The following is a 15,743-nucleotide window of genomic DNA, read 5'->3' on the forward strand; positions in this document are numbered from 1 at the left end:
GAGGCCAGAAAAGAGACCACCAGCCCTGCTTGCGTACGGGCGAGAAGCTTGTCAATCCCAAGCACTGAGAGATGGCTCAAGCTTTATTATGAAAGTTCTCAGGCCAGGAACTGAGCCAACATCATTTTTATATACTATTACCTAGCACGTTTGCAGCTTTCAAAGATTTATGATTATTATTGCCATCTACTCACCCACATAATCACCAGCCTTTCACTTTAAAATGGTTAAAAATTGTTTCATAGATTGCAGATCATTAATGTAAATTAGACTATTTCTATATTTGATTTCTTAATTTTTAAAAGGAAAAGAATAGCTCTCTCTCACACACACACACACTCTCTCTTTTTTTTTACTTGAAAATTTTAAATGGCTCTCCAGACACCTCTTTCAATAACTCTTACCCTCCAAAGCTGGGCTGCCTTTTAATTTCACTTTAAAATAGCTACATTGGGACCATAATATGATTAGAACTAATGAATATTGTGGAGAGAAGCAAAAAAAAAATTTATTTAAAATCTTTAAAAAGTATAAATACTTCATGTGAATAAGGGCCTGTGGTTTATCCCAGCCCAGTCAAGGATTCAGTTTTGATTCTGTGATAAATCATCTGAGCTCATTAGGCCTTACCTTCCTCTTCTGAACAACAGGATCATGACTCCTGAGGCTTCTTCACAGAATGGTAGGAAGCATTGGTCTTAAAATAAATTGCCATCTCAATATTCATAATAATAATAATAATTTAATTGTCTAGGTGCTGCAACAATCAAACCTGCTCATATATTGGATCTAATAATATCTTGCTTGTTTTCATCTCAAGGGGACATGGACATAGAAAACATCAGCAGGATGCTATCAAATGGAAATTGTGTGAAATCACCAACTTATTAATTAGTATTCTGGAAAGTTCTTTCAGAAGAATTCCTTCATCTTCACCAGTTTCTTCTTATTAAATTGATAATGCAAGCTTAATCTAAGCCATTTGGAATTTACCTAGTAGAACCTGAAATTGAAGATGGTTTTATCATAAAGAGTTCCATGTCAAAATCTGCACTTCTTAAGGAAGCTCCCTGTGGGTCCTGAAACACAACTGCACCTTCCTAAGACCTTGCCAGCCTTAGCTACTCCTCTGTCCGTCGTAACTTTCCTGCTGTGTGACTCTTTCTCTTAAGATGTGGACATCGTCCCCAGGTACTTTGTTATAAGACAAGAAATGATTTGTCTATGCTATCCACTCACTATCCATATCCCAAGCATTTTGAGGCTTTTTTTTTTCATAAACATTCCATGAGGTATATTGAATAGAGACAGCAAGAACTGTGTTCTGAAAATCAGAGTGGTTAGTACCTTCTATAAGGTTTTTGAGAGCTGCCACCACAATGAGCCCCAAAGGTGATTGTTAGTCTAGATGTCAGGCTCATTTGGATGCTGCAGTCTTCATTAAGAGTCCTCCACATGTCCCCATCTCCCTCTGTAGTGGAATGATAGGGTGAAAAAAGAGATTTTGGCTTTGTGGGTACTTTCCATGATGGCATGCAGGGCCCCTTGGATATTTGGAGAGAAGGAGAACTGGTATTTCCCTCATTGAGAGACTAGGCAGATGTTCTCAGCCCTGTGATAGTTCAGCAATTGATGCTGGAGGTTCCAGTGAAACAGCTGGAATTGTCCAGTTCTGCAGGGACACTCTGGTGGGAAGAGACTACCAAACAGCTCGTTAGCAGAAACAAGCTGAGCCATGTCCACTTTTCTTGTCTTAGCTCCAAAACTCTGATTTTCTGCTTAGTCTTGAGTTTATTCCATTCTACTATGGAATTTTAAAAGCTAGGCATTTCTGTGGCAGTTCTTATATTTGGTGAGAAATGATGAATACACAAAATGCTTCTGGCTTTAAAAACATTCAGTGCTTTGAAGTAGCAGTATATATTGGTAGAATCCTGAATTTGAGACAAAAAGATCTAAAAATTCTATTACTCAACCTGTAAAATAGGGAACATAGTGTTCACACCATTCTCAAAACTCATTGCCACTTGATTTATTCATCATTGTATTAAATGGCACACACAAAAAGTTTTGGAGAAGATGTTTATACTCAATTGGATAAGCAAAAAAGTCTATAATAATTTGATTTAGTTATGAAAATTTAAAAATACATTTATGCTTAAACATAAGTACAAGTAATTTGGAAGCACTGCTTTGTCATTGGCATAATCACATTTTAAAATGGAATTTTACTTACTTCAGTTACAAATGTGAATTTTAAGACATTGCTTTATCTATAGTTTATTTTTAGTTGTCAGTGTATGAGAGTTTCATTTTCAGAAACCTGACCAGTGCAAACTTTCTCTCCTCATAAGAGCACCTGAGTCCTATCTATGAGTATTTGTGCCTTGAAGAATTAGAATATATCACAATGAATTTTTTCTTATTGGAATTTTTTTTTTGTTATTGTTGATGATTTACCTGTGTTCTTGTTAATGTGAAAATACTAGGTACTTTTTGTTCCAAATTCTTTGATGCCATGGGCCAGGATTCAGAAGCAGGGGAAATGGAAGAACACAAAATACAAAAAGAAAGAAGCCAATGTATGGAAGATTGCTGGTCATTGTTAAAAGATTTTCAATAAATAAATAAAACAATAAATACACAAATAAATCATTAAATAAGTTCTCTTGTTCTACTAAGTATCTCTACTATGTGCTTTCCATGCTATTCATATAAATCTAAAAATAATAGAGAACTATAATTTATAAGCACGTTTTCGATACCCAGATAAACCACATCAGTGAAAATTCTAACTGGTCATGGATATATCTGCTTTGAGAGGAAAAGGGAAATCTTATTAAACATGCTGTTAAAAGAGGACTTTCTGGGGTGATAAATGTTGCCCCACAGGGTAATGTGCTGTCCACAGGGTAATGTCCACTGTTTTGTGGATGCCCCTATGGCTATTCCTTCCCTGATGAGTTGGCCCTCCATGGCCACTCACAATTCCCAGATGTTGCTTTGTCAGAGGAGGATGAGAATTCTATGACTGCCATGTTCCCCTAAGACTTTTACAGAGGTAGGGACCTCACTTGATGTTTTGTCAACTCTGAAAACTCATCAGGCATCTCTGGGAGGCAAGGGCAGGAGAAGGCAGTCATCCATGCTCTCTTGAGAGAGCGGAATAACTGTTCTCTGTACAGTTAGTTGTCCAAGATGTTTCCAAAACTACTTCATGGTGGCAGTTCACATTGAAATTCTACTTTCGCTATACTGCTCATATCCCAGTTATAGTCACTTCTTATTGCAGGTTCATTTGGTAGGCACTGCTGATCATTTTTAAAGGACTGCATCAATCTGATGCTTGGCCAAATATGCTCCATAGAACAAATAAATCGTTAATCATTGTCAATCCCACAAAATTCTAGATGAAAAGAATTGTTTGGGGCAAACAGTTTTGGTAAAAGCCACATAATATCTATTTTTCTTGTTTAGCTACAACACACTTTAGTATATTGAAGCTTTCAGAAATCCTTCAGAAAAAGTACCCATTTCACTGAATTTAACCCAAACAATGTGTGTGTGTGTGTGTGTGTGTGTGTGTGAAGGGTAGCACCTATTTGTGTGCTGCATAACTGTTTTTTGAGGCATACATTTGGAAAAGCCTGTCTGAGTTACTCCAGATGAATTATCATTTGAGAAAGTAGTCCTGCAAGCAAGAGCCATGCTCATGCAGGGTCAATGAAAGGTATCCATCCCTTTGGTCAACCCCCTTAACATCTCACTCACCATCTGTTCAAAATTGGCCAACAGGAAAATTGTTAACCCTATTGTCACTGTACAGAATTGGGTTGAAATTAGCAACAAAAGTTAAACTTTAGTGTGTTTTGCAGCTGTGTACCTAGACGAGGCAAGATAACCACTAGAATTTTCTCAGGCCACTTAACCCTTAGACCAGGCAGTATAATTTATTTTATTTATTCATTTTGAATACCCAAATGGCCAAATATAATATTTTTAAAATATAATATTTTTAAAGCCAATGATAGATGCCTCAGAGGTTGCCAGGTTAACTATTCATATATTATATTACAAATTGACTTCTGTCTTAGGCTTCATACACCACACATTGGTTTCTTCAAAAAGCAAAATTATAAAATGCAAACCCCAAATCAATGAGATGACATAACAGTTTTAAAAAATTCAAATTCCTCTGTCTGGGGAGAATCATCTGGTGATTGTTTTCTAAGCGTTCATACCCTTGATGTACCACATACCTAGCAGGACTTGAGAGGCAAGAAAACATGGGATATTTTTAGTACTGCATTTCAGCCAAAGACCTAACCACACAATTACTTTATATTCTGTGAGACCGAATTTTCTTTCTTTTCCAAAGCTACCTTGCTTAGTGAAATTGGACAATTTATCACAAAATGGCCTGCAGCAAATTTAGTATATGCAAGTGATTAGTTTGTCTCTTCCCCAAGCAGCTTTGATGCAGTTGGGTAAGAGTGGCAGCAGAAAGGGAAGGTCACTTATAACACAAATTCTCCAGGGAACCGCTAATGGGCTATTGACCCTTCCCCACTTCAGGTCGATGTGTCATATCTGATTCTGGGTTCTTGAGATGTAATTTCCAAGTAGTGATGTTTCAAGAGCACATGAGATGGGTTGTTCTATCAAATTTTTAAGTATAGTATTATTCACACCATGAATGGCAGGTGCCACTTGATTGGACTGGAGATAATTTTATCATTTCCAGCTGACCCCAAGGCAAAGGGAAAATACACTATTGACAACATTGGTTAAATTAATAACCAGGTGTAAATTATATCTTCGCTCTGCACTTAACACCTACCCTCTCCCACCTTATTTTCATGACATCTTGAAACCAAGTCAACATTTAGTATGGTGTGTCACTTTTGTCTATTACTTAAAGCAAATTTAACAGCTCTCTTTCCTGCCAACTAATGACTTTTATGGCATTGCCATCCAGATGTCTGTGAAGAATGTAAAACTATTTCAGATAAAATGCTGGGCTCGGTCAGCCATTGAAAACTGAAGAGATTTGGTACTGATAATCCAAAATGCCAAATGGGCCAATTTGCCTCATTATTTCATTTAAAATGTTATTTTTTATCCCTAATAGATTTATAATTATACATTCCAAAAATAAATATTAAAGTTGGTAAGCATGTATGAAACACTGAAACGGAGGCATTGTCCATATTGGTTATTTCTTCCAACAGTGGAGGAGAAAACAAAGAATACTCTGGGAGACTGGAGGAGGCCAGTGTGGATATGAGATGCTTTCCTTGGCTCAGTTGTGTACTGATAATTAAGAAAATGTATGGGGGACCTTTCTGAGATGTAATTGTAGAGGTGGGGGGGGAGAAGAAAAATAATAGAGGAAGAAGACAGAGTCGGTGAAAGGAAGGGCTTTGATGGTCCAAGGAATGTGGAATTACACTTGTTCCCCACACTGTGTTTAGACAGCAGGGCTACAAAATGGCAGACTTTTCTCATAATCACAATGTGTGCCACATACCTGTTGGAAGCATGACCTACAGACACAAGAGCCTGGGAGTGGGAAAACAGCCATCGAAGTTGGAAATCAAAAGTTTCCTGGAATTTTCACAACCTTAGCCCGTGGCAGTCGATTTAGAAAGCAGGTATATAATAAGCTGTCCACTGCTTTTTTTTTTTTTTTTTTTTGGTTTTTGGTTTTTGGTTTTGGTAGCAGCAAACTTATTTTGAAATTATTGATTTTGAATGAAGGCGGTGTTAGCTCTCCAAGACCCATAAAATTAATGAACAAGGCCAATTTATGATCTTCCATGTGTTGCTGCAAAGAAAATTCTCCCTACAGGTAAACTGTCTATCTGGAGCCAGAGATATTAGAAGCAATTTCATGAGCAGGATCATTAATTATGACCTATGAAATTTTAATAGTTGCCTTCTTCGGATCTCTTGTAGGAGCTGAGATCAAAGTGCCTCCAAACCACTGACACAAACTTGGTGATCAGGAAGTCTGGTGAGCCTTCGAGGGTTTAGAATTTCTATGTACTCTTTTATTTCCTTTGCCAATGGTTTGTTAAAGGCAGCATGTGCACTGTGTGTGTGTGCGTGTGTGTGTATGGGTGTGTGTGTGTGTGTGTTCAGCTCCCACAGAATTTCACTTTTGCAATCCTGGTGATTATATCAGACCTCATTGTAAGGGCATGTTACTTTTCTTTCTTCATTATAATTTAGAGAAGGTATGGTGTAATTGAAAGATAGATGAATGTGAAATGACCTATATTTATCCCAGGTCTGCAGTATAAGAGAGGCATGCCCTTGGGCAACTGACTTAAATGGTCCAGACCTCAGTGTCTTTTTCGTGTGCGACACTGGTGTGGCCTGGGGGCTAATTGGAAAGCAGGGCTACGTGTTTGTTAACATGTTAGTCTTTTGAATAAAAAATCTATGAATGCATGTCTTTCTGGATTCCTGGAAAATGGAGGTAATAACAGTGCCTACTCCATAAACTTTCTGTGAAGATTGAATGAGATAATCCTTGTGAAACACCTCAAAGAATACCTGGGACTCAGTGCATGCTTTACAGGTGTTCAGTCTTCTTTTATAATCATTATTATTTCTGGAGGGAATCAAGGTACTTCCAAATAAAATCTGTTCAAAATGCTCTTAAAAATGGATTAAGGGGGCTGGGGTTGTAGGTCAGTGAGAGTGCTTGCCTAGCATGTATGAGACACTGGGTTCGATTCTTAGCACTGCATATAAATAAATAAATAAAATAAAGGTCTATCAACAACTAAAAAAATTTTTTAAATGGATTAAGTAAAATTAAAGACCAATTATCTGGCATACTGGTTGCTTTGAAAACCATACAGTGACTCTACTAGAAGCTGCAGGTCTTGGTGGTACATAAGAACTTGATTCTATTCTTAGAGGGTTCATGCTTCTTTGCCCTGTGGGCAGGAAGAATGAAAGCTCTGGGTCAGAGAAAGGGAAGGAGGAAGGAAGGGAGGAGGAAGGAAGAAAGGAAGGGAGGGGGGAAGGAAGAAAGGAAGGAAGTTTCTGAATTCTCCTTTCAAGTTTCTTTCAAGGTCCATATAGGTTATTTCCACTGTTGAAGGAAATATGGACAATACCTCTGTTTTGGTGTGCTTTCGAAATTGGCAGATGGGACTTAGGGGAGAAACTGGAATCATGGGATTGGCCTGGTCAGTTCTTTACAAGACAAGACTGATCAGATGAATAATTTAATGGAATTCTGTATGGGATAGAAGTAATCAGAATTGATTTCACTGTTAATGCCACTCCTGAGTCTTGCAAAATGGCACATGACCTACTGTGTATCTAGAACAATTTTCCTATGCCTTTAAACCCCGTTAAACTATAAATCACTATCAAAATCCTTTTTTCTGGCTTGTTCCGGTGGCACATGTTTGTAATCCCAGCAGCTGGGAAGGCTGAGGCAGGATGATCACTAAATCAAACCCAGCCTCAGCAACTTAGCAATGCTTTAGCAACTTAGGGAAACACTGTCTCAAAATAATAATTTAAAAAAAAAGGCTAAGAATGTGGCTCAGTGGTTAAGGGCTGGGTTCAACCTCTGGTACAAAAACCAAACCAAACAAACAAACAAATCCTTTTTCTGTCTGATTAAAATTATTTAGATTTTTTTTAAACAAATGCCTGACTATTCAAGGCATTGTTTTCCAACTTCTTATTTCACATCTTGGCAGTGTGCCAAATGGATGATTGACAAATGCTGTCAAAGTGGGCTTTCCAGTCTGGCTGAAATTCTACCCTGTAAGAGTTCTGTGATGTTTAATCCCTATTTTCTCTAGACACCACGGGCATTGCTGATGACCTCTATCTATAGCCCAGAGGATCTTTTTGTAAATTATTTTTCATTTGTGGGTATCTGAATTAAACTCAGGGGCACTCACCACCAAGCCACATCCCCAGCCCTATTTTATATTTTATTCAGAGACAGGGTCTCACTGAGTTGCTTAGCACCTTGTTTTTGCTGAAGCTGGCTTTGAACTTTCGCTCCTCTTGCTTCAGTCTCCCAAGCTTCTGGGATCACAGGTGTGTGCCACTGTACCCAGTGCCCAGGGGATCTTCAGTTCCACAGTCACCCTGACCCTGTCAGTAGGTGAGTAGCTTACAGAGGTAGGGAAGGGTCCTGTGTCATTTATTAGCTCCTCCCATTTTCTTTGCCTTAGATCCCAGACTGTATCACAGCCTTTTTTTATTCTTCTCCAGAGTTCCTATTGCAGCTGGAACTGAAATTCTGCTCTAATCTCCTAAATGACTTTAGTGAATCTCCACATCTCAGTCAGAGCCATGGCTGCAAATGACTACATAACCCTCTACCAGGCATTGATATCACCTCTTCCAGGTGAAAAGCACCCTGTCCCAATCTGCATGTCTAGACCCATTCAGCTACAGATCAAGCTCAGTGATGCCATACTCCTTTGGATCTCATGTACAAGAACTAGTGCCTAAAACCAGTTTCAATCTCCAAGTTCTTTTCTTACCTTTTCCAGAATCTTCCTCACCACCAGACAGAGATACTGATGTTTTCACCAGCTCATGGGTAAGATAACTAAGGCTATTCTACCTGTGAACTTTTTCCATGCCATCTAAATTACCTCGAGCAGGAAATAGGACTGCACCACCTTGACCTCTCCTTTTTTTCTGTAATGCTAACATAAATTTCCAAGCACTCACTCTTTGTCCATCTTTACCCTCTGGACCCGCTTCTACTTATGAGCATGGTCACACTGCAGTCAGCCCATATTCCTACCCCTGATCATTCTTTTATGATCGTGTTCCATATCCCTCAATAGTTTCTTAGAAATACTCTCTAGAGAAAACAGGATGTCAAGTACCTGACAAGTAGTGGCATTTCTCTGATTTCTTGGATGAATTGAATCAATGAATATTCAGGGATGATATTTCATAGCTATCCATATTTTCATGTAAAGAAATGGTCCTTTAATTGCTTACCTTGCAAGCTATTGAGTGGACCAAATAAGATTAAGCGCATAAAACCATTTGTCAACTCTCAAGTGCCATACAAACACAGTTATTCAATATGGTTGAGCAATGTTCATTCATTACTAATTTTAGTTCCTAATATGATAATGAATTTATTCTGCTTATGTAGTGGGTACAATTTTCTCAGAATTTAGGCATGCAAAAAAGAAAAGAAAAGAAAGAAAATATAATTCAACCTCATCTCTGTTTTGAATTACATTGTGCCTAGTAGCAAAAGACTTAGTTTTTGTCAAATTGGTGTTTTCTGATATCTCAGAATGTCTCCTTCTCCATTCTCCTCAGAGTTCATTCAAAATCTGGAGAACTGTTGCCACAATGGGGCTCCTGGGACAGACAGGAGGAGAGAGACTTTTGAATCTATTGATACCTCAGTTTCCAGCAATAGTCGGTGCACCCAGCTGTCTCCATGCCAGGGCCAGAAGGTCTTTCTCTGGCACTCACTACCTTCATGTTTCTTGAGAGATAAAAAGTCTTTGCATTCCCTCAAATGTGTTCCTGGACTACTAAAGATTTGAGAAAGTCCCTTGTGTGCTAAAAATTACCACATCACTAATCCCAGGACCCTCTTGCTCCATGGCATTGGAGAATATTGCTTGATCTTAGCTTTTGTGGATCATCTTCATCTCCAAAGTCCAAGGAATTTTTTTAGCAAAACTAAGAGAAGAAAAGATTCCTACAGATGGGGCTCTTTCATAATTCTTCCCAAACCTATTATTTGGCTAATTGAAATTTTGACTTTAATACTCCAGTGCCCAAGCTTTGGAACCTAAGATCTCTTCTGAACCCAATTCCCTCTGTTGAAATTGAGGAAACTCTTTTTGTATAATTTTGTTCCTGTTCTTGAAATAGTGAAATAGCTACTACATCTGCACCATTTGTTGCCTGCACTGAGGGTATGGGTTCTAAATTAAAAGGAAATGTTCTCTATATGGGTTGTGTGGGGGTTGCATAGTGGCATATATTTTCAAAACTTGTTGAACTCTATAACCTAAGTGCATTTTCCTATTTGCAAATTATACCTCAAACTCATGTACACATGCACACATGCAACGCACACACCCTTATATATAGAAAGGTTAAACTTATTACTATAATACATAGCGGATCAGTTTTTCCTTCTTTCCTAATGAGCAAATGCCAATAACATTATAAGTACTAAAACGAGCCTTTTCCAACTTGAAGATTTTCTTCCTTATGAAATTACTTTAATTCTTGATTTTTTAAACTTTACCATTACATTAAATTTCCTCTCCTTGTTCCCCATTTCTCCTTTCTGCAACTTGTATTCTATTGGTTTATATTAACTATTTTATTTCTGCTCTGTATATGAAATACATGTTGCTTTTGTTTATTCCATTGGCCTTGGCTGAGCTATGTGAATGAAAGTATATTCTGAACACTTATGAAATGTAGTAATTAAGGTCCTTAGACCAAAGAAGAAAGTAACTAGATAACAGTGTTTCCCTGTGTGTTCCCACAGAGGTGTCAGACATTCAGTTTTCTATGGCAATGTCTGTTCTATATGTTGATACATTTTTTAAAATCAAAATTTATTAACAACACACATTTATACAAGGTATTCATAAAATATATTTAAAATAATTTTGTCCTCAAATATCTTAACTACTCAGAACATGAGAAATAAAGTGGTTCTATACTTCTAGTTTATCAAAGATGAAGTATTGAATATTCATTTGTGTTCACCACTGAAATGATGGATTCTCAGGTCCTACTTTATTTTTAATCCCATATTTCTAAGTTGGGGAAAAGTGGATCAAAGTGTCATCACAGAAAAGTATTTTATTTCCTTTTTGCCTATTATTTTCTGAGTTCTCAATGTATATACATTATATATATGACATAGATATTTATTTAGATAATGGAATCATTGCAAGGTAATTTTATATCTTTTGTGTTCCTTTGCAATGACACTGGTTGCCAGTGAGTATCAATCATTCTCCTGGGAGTTTGAGAGGATCCAGGAAATAGTAGGTAATTGATAGCATCAGTTAGATGTGAGTGGGAAAATTGCCAGAGTTGACTTTTAAAGTGTTGACATTCATAACATATAAAATGAATATCACTATCTTGGAAATCATTTATTAAATAGACAAATGAGCATGTTGTTTGGCTTCTACCTACCAAGAGAAAGGTTTGTCTATAAACAACTTCACACTTGATAGTCCTTGGGGATCAGAAATCTCCCAATGATTACCGAGAGGTATCTGAATTTAATGAAGTATATGTGGACTCATTGCATTATTCACCATTGATGCCTACAGCATTAATGGTTTTTCTTTGCAGTATTCAAGACAAAATTATACTTAGGAGTCTGCAAATGAAGAATCAAATGATTCCTATTGACCTTCACTTATCACCTGGAAAAAAAAACTCTTAAAATATATTTGTTGTTTTATGTCATTATGGATAGGATTACATATTTTTATTACTACCACTATTATTTATTGTGTTTAGTTCATAGTCAGTTAATATTAGTTAAATCAAAGACATCATGTGAACAGTACTTACTTTCATCACTATGCATAGTTATATGCATAAACAAGGTGAAGAACATAAATCCAGCTAGTGTATGGACCTAGGGATGATGTCTGGTGAGGGTGGAGATCAAAAGAGCTGCTGCCAAATTCTATTTTTCCAAATTGAGTAAAAGTTTATCTTTATAATAACCACATCATGGTTTTGAAAAATCCTGAATTATTTTCTTCTTTTATTTGTTCTTTTTTTAGGTATACATGACAGTAGAGTGTATTTTGTCATGCTATACATATAACTCCCATTCTTGTGGTTGTTCATTATGTTGAATGACACTAGTTGTGTATTCACATATAAACATAGGAAAGTTATGTCCCTTTCCTATTCCCATTCCCACCTTCCCTTCACTCCCCTTTGTCTAATCCAATGAACTTCTCTTTTTCTCTCCCCCTACCCCTGCCGTTATTGTACCCTTAGTATCCACCTATCCGAGAGAACATTTGGCCTTTGGTTTTGGGGGATTGGCTTATTTCCTGAATTATTTTCTATGTAGATTTGAAGTAGTCCCAGTTCAAGGTTGAAACAGTAATAGTCTTAATTAGTAGATCAGTCTTATAACTAATCTAAATAGTTCACATTTCAAAGATGAAATAGGATCATTTACTTTAACATTATATTTTGTAAAAAAATTAAAAGATGAAATAGATTCAACACATAGAATGTAATTCTCCTTCTTTTATAACATATTAGATGCCCAAATCCTTAAAAAATAAATTTGAGTTAATTCTATCTCTTGACAGGATGGATCCTAGAGTTATTTCACCTCTTAAATTCACAAGATTATTGTAGACAAGTTTACAAAAAAATATAAAACTAATTCATTTGAATAAATTTCAGATCCCAAAATATAAAATAATTAGTGTTTTGATAGATTCAAATATAAGTGGAGTTATTTGGTGTGGTCTACATTGTGGAATCCACTGTCTTGGATAAATATTAACATGAATTTCCTCTAGGTAGGAATTCATCATGAGGCATGTACGTTATGATCTCCTCATTCTTTAGAGATTGTAATAACCACAACTTTTTGCAAGTAACTATTTTTGAAATGAAAAATCAAAGGGAAAAACATGTCAAATACAATTTTGACTAGAAACAAAAACTGTAGAGTTTTGTTGAGCCAAACAAAAAATGAAAATGTAAAAAAGAAAGAATTGAAATTTGACCAACTAATTTAACCTTGAGATAACAGCATCACTCTTAAGCCTTGCTAAAATACTAGGCGATTCTGTGGTATTCCCAAAGAAAGCAAAAAAGAAATTGATTAGGTTATTCATGGCCAATGCACTCCCAAGCAGTTCATTGCAAAGTAATGCATATTGAAAAAGACCGTTTAAAGTTCCCACACACTAATGGGTCTGATGGGCTCTGAATTAGCTGGCACCTCTCACGAAAAAGATCTAGGCATCATTATGAACAGCTCAATTAAGATGTCTGTTCAATGGGCTACATTGGGCCAGAAAGCAAATAGACTGCTTGGATGAATTAATAAAGGGAAAGATAATGTGGAAATATTATAATGGCCTTGCATAAACCTTGATGAGTGGGGGTAGTTTCAATGCTTCCTGCCTAAATTTAGACAAATAAATCCACTTTCCCCATCATGGATCATTTGACTCATTTCCAAAGCAACTCTCTGGGTGCAGTTCTCCTGAATCCGGAGGCTGTAGCCAGGTGCCTTATAACATCAGAACCATCAGTTTTACCACATCTGTTTGGCTGCTGATGCCCTTGGATGGGATCTACTCACCTTTTTTCTTCTGACTCAGCTTAGGCAAATGTCTGGCATATTTGTAGAATGTTAGTAGGGAAGAGAAAATATGATGGCACACAGAAGCCTAGCATCCCAGGAGTAACATACTTATAAACATTCATGGATTTATAATCCTGTCTTAAAAACAGATTCGAAAGTTTTCAGATGCACTGGCGTTTTCTCCAATTAATAAAAAAATTTCTCATTTCTCACTGCTAGTGATAATAAACTCATTTCATCTGGGTCATATTTTCCCTCTTCCAATAGTTCTTGTCTTAGAGTAAGAAACAAACATGGGTACCTGTGTCAGATAAGCATAATCAGGATGCCTAAACCACTTCTCATGTTAGAAAACTTACCTTCCTTTGAAAAAACCTACAATGACTTAAAAGAAGACATGGTGAATCTTGTGTCCTATAGACTCATTTGGGTCTACTGGACATACCATATTTATATTTAGTGACACGGAAAGATGCTTGTAATATATAGTTCTACACTAGTTATCTCCAAGGGTTGCACATATTTATGCTGGCTGTATTACTTGTGAGTTTATGTATGTATTCTTAGCTTTATGTTACATACTAATAATGATTCTTCCTAGTAGCTCAGTTAAGAAATGAATTTCAATAGAAAATGCTTAAAGGAATCCCTTGAAGTTTCTCCCTATTACCAGATGTATTGGTAGCAAATTGTCCCATCAGATTATGCACAGGGCTTGAAATAATTTTCCTCAAAACTGTTACAATCTAACAATTTATATGATCCTAAAATAATCTTGAGAAACATAAAACCTAAAACAAACAAAAAATCAAAACACCTAACCCCAGAATCCTAGAAAAGTTAAATGATCTAACTGGTTCATTTGAACTTTTAGCATTCATAGAGATCAGTGTGTCTCTAAACTGTCAAGTTAATGTTTTGTCCACTAAACCAGTGCTATTCAAATAGTCTGTTACTGGAACAGAAATTAGGTGTTTAAAACCTTTCCTCTCAATTTGGCATTGCCATGCCAAAAAACAGCATGGTTTTGTATTTTACTAAAATATTAGTCTATGATATTGGGGATAATAAACAAACCGATAAATAAAGAAAATTCCCTTGACCACAGATACTTTGAATGATGGGGTGGTAGGTGCTGAAATCAGAGCCTCTGGAAGGGCAATTTAGCATTTCAGTCAGGATCTCCTTGACTTTCAGCCTCTGAAGCTCCTGGTAAGAGAGAAAATAAGCAAATCGACATGAAATCAAAACACACCCACATGGGACTTGCTAAGACTCACCTTTCCAAACTCTGACATATTAATACGTTTCAACTTTCTATTTCCCTCTTGTGGCTCTTGGTTCATAAAACTAGGGAGGGCCTGAGGGACCAAACACCAGCAGAAGCCAAGATCACTAAGTGCCTCTTGCCTTCCTCTCAAGTTCGGGGATAAAACCCTGGAATTCTTTTTTGATCTGGCTTTACTTCAGATTTTTTTTTAACTTGAATAATATCTGCCTTATTTGGCCACCATCCTTAAGACATATCTACATTTTATAAAAACTATAATGTAGATATATATTTGCATATTTTCTACTTAACATCAACCATCAGGTGCAAAAAAAGAGAGAAAAAATAGAATATAAAATAAAATAAGGAAACCTAAGAAATAAAATATGGAAAATTTTTGTTGAGAGTTTATAGTGAGTTCACTTTGAAAGAGGACTATTCTGCTGAATACTTCTACCAGATGTCAAAGAGTTAATATCCACTTTTTGGAGAAAAGTATTTACCAAAATGTGAACGCAGAGTTGGGTTTAAGTGCAGTTCTCTACAGCCTATCGATAAAGGCAATGCAAAACAGCATTGATTTCTCTGCTGCCAAAGTGCCCAGGCTTCGATCCATGACCACATTGACCCCGTTCCCAGAACAAAATGTAACAAAATTTACACAACAGCAGCATTGTATGGCTTCAGTTATGCCGTCCATGATCATCAAAGAGAAGCTGATTTTCAGGTCGTATCAATGCATTAAAAAATCTGAAATTAAGCCAGATCAAATAAGATACCAAAATACTATATTTCCTGTCAAAATAATGCTGAAGAAAAGCATTACATTTGATAAACAAATTTTTTCTTAGGTGACAATGTCATACCATACAGTTGTAATAACTGTTCCTGGGGTGGAAGTGAGGAAAGGATATGATGTTGAAACCAATTTTAATTCTTAAATTAAGACTATACATACTATATTTGTATTTAGTGACACCGAAAGTTGCTTGTAATACATAATTCATCAGAGATAAGAGGTAAAACAGCATGCATAATGCGATTCTATTTTTCTGCTATATATGGATTGGGGAAAATGAACCTAAAAGATATATATATTCCACAAACTTTAAG

The sequence above is a fragment of the Marmota monax genome, unplaced genomic scaffold (genome assembly GCF_021218885.2).
Source record: "Marmota monax isolate L192 unplaced genomic scaffold, Marmota_monax_Labrador192_F-V1.1 WCK01_AAM20220418_F8-fsc00043, whole genome shotgun sequence".
NCBI classification, from domain to species: domain Eukaryota; kingdom Metazoa; phylum Chordata; class Mammalia; order Rodentia; family Sciuridae; genus Marmota; species Marmota monax.